At 34.5% G+C, this 1,925-nt stretch overlaps 1 long non-coding RNA gene across 1 annotated transcript; it reads left to right on the forward strand.

The window, feature by feature from the left end:
• Window positions 1-237: 237 nt before the first annotated feature.
• LOC115352908 lies at window positions 238-1,721 on the forward strand. Its single transcript, XR_003927324.1, has 3 exons — window positions 238-354; window positions 519-571; window positions 1,645-1,721. It is a non-coding gene; the product is annotated as an uncharacterized LOC115352908 (long non-coding RNA).
• Window positions 1,722-1,925: the final 204 nt, after the last annotated feature.

The raw sequence follows: 1,925 nt of genomic DNA on the forward strand, positions 1-1,925 counted from the left end.
TTTTGCTTATGTGCTGGAAGTAAATACCATAAAAAACACGATTTTATACCTTTCTCCATTTGGAATCAAAGGTAGGAGATTTTGTAACATAACCTTTTCACCAACCCTTAAAAAGAAGAAAAAGTTAGTTGTTAATGAGCTTCCAGATGCAGAGTGACTTTAATACTTCCTGAGTCAGGATCTTTTGAGAGTGATATCAGGATAGGATTTTCAGTTGCGTTTCCTCAGATATTGCATTGACTGAATGATTCACTCTTAAACCACTCTGCCTGAAAAGTGAGAATGATTCTGCTCTTGTTGGTCTCTTTAAGTCTACTGAATTCAAATCATGCCTGACAGAGCCCCAAGGGATGGGTATGTACTTATGAAGAGATAGACAAGAATAAAATAATGCATGGGCAAATTGCTGTGGGCGGAATAAGATCTCCCCTAATCTGAGGCCATTCTTAAATGAAATCAAATTCAGTCATTTAAAGGAAACAAATGTTCACATGTGTTTCATATCTTTTGCTTTCCAGACCCAGAAGAATTGAAATACCGTGAAGGAACAGCTCCTGCTTGTAGAGTTTCTGTAAGTGAGCACTTCTCTTTCCTGAACATTCAGGAAAGTTAATCAGAATGGCAAACCTGGTTAGTTTAATGGCATTAATCCCTTATTTGGAAACTTAGGGAGTTAATAAAGATAAGTTAAAACCACTTTCATCTTAAATCAGTGTTCACACAAAGATTTAGTGCAGATAACCAATCAATTTTAAATTCACACCCCAATTTAATTTGGATCGATTTTACTGAGTGACCCTGAAGATAGCAGAAGTGTTATAAATCCTAGTAGATAATCTGATCTGTTATTTTCAGCTTATGATGACACAAGAGGTTCAGGCAAAAATCTTGAATGTTATTTGGACTGAGATCAGAAGGTAAAGCTTGTGAGGGTCAAACCTTCCTACCCCATTTGAAAACAAAACAAAACAAAACAAAACTTTCTAATTCTATAAGAGATAAATTGAAACATATAGCCTTTCTTTTTCCATCTTTTTTTTCTTTTTTTTAATCAGGATCTGCTTTCTTTTAAACCCATAGAAAATCAATAGTGGCCTTTTTAAGAAAGGTCCTGAATTCTTACCACTCTCTTGAGCTCTATGAGCTACACATCAGAAATGAGACTTCAAGTATTAGGAAGATTTACACTTAAGAGATCAACATTTGCAGAAATATTCCTTTGCCTATGGCAATTATTTCAATTAGAAATAACTGTCTTCATGATTTCTTATGTGTATTTTCCCTCCTTTTGAGAGATGGATATTTCAATCAGATACTTTCATAAAACAACAATAAATATTAAATACTGTTTTCACATGGGACACAATCTTTTACTTACTAGCTTGGGAGCTTGGAGATGTGTAAAGGTAAGCTGCCAACAAACTTGCAGATGTAATTAAAATGGAGGTTTCTTTCCTAGTTGCATAATGCTTTTTGAATGCTGCAATTCAATTATTTAAATATATGGATGGGAGACTGAGGTATATGTATATCTAGCTCAGGGTGTGGTACAGAACACATAATCCTAAATTCAGCTGGTTTACATGCTCTAATTGACACCTTACATCTTCTGTAATGTATGATTAGATTTCCATTTATTTTAAGAGAGCAGAAGAGTGACTGAATCCAAATATCAGAGGTGATGCTGGAAGACACATGGATCAGCAAGAAGATGGAAGGAGAGTAAGGAAGTTGTTCTATCACAAAGAAGTTTCTTATCAGGAAAAAAATATGGGATATGCCATTACAAATTATGCCTGAGAAATATGAGCTTTAACTATAAGTGCATAAATAAGCATAAGATATTTTCATTGAATTCAAGGGGCTTCAGGAATGTGGCAGGGTTAGAAAAGTGCAAGAGACATGAGAGAAATAAGACTAATCAA

Source organism: Aquila chrysaetos, chromosome 18 (assembly GCF_900496995.4).
Source record: "Aquila chrysaetos chrysaetos chromosome 18, bAquChr1.4, whole genome shotgun sequence".
Classification (NCBI taxonomy): Eukaryota; Metazoa; Chordata; class Aves; order Accipitriformes; family Accipitridae; genus Aquila; species Aquila chrysaetos.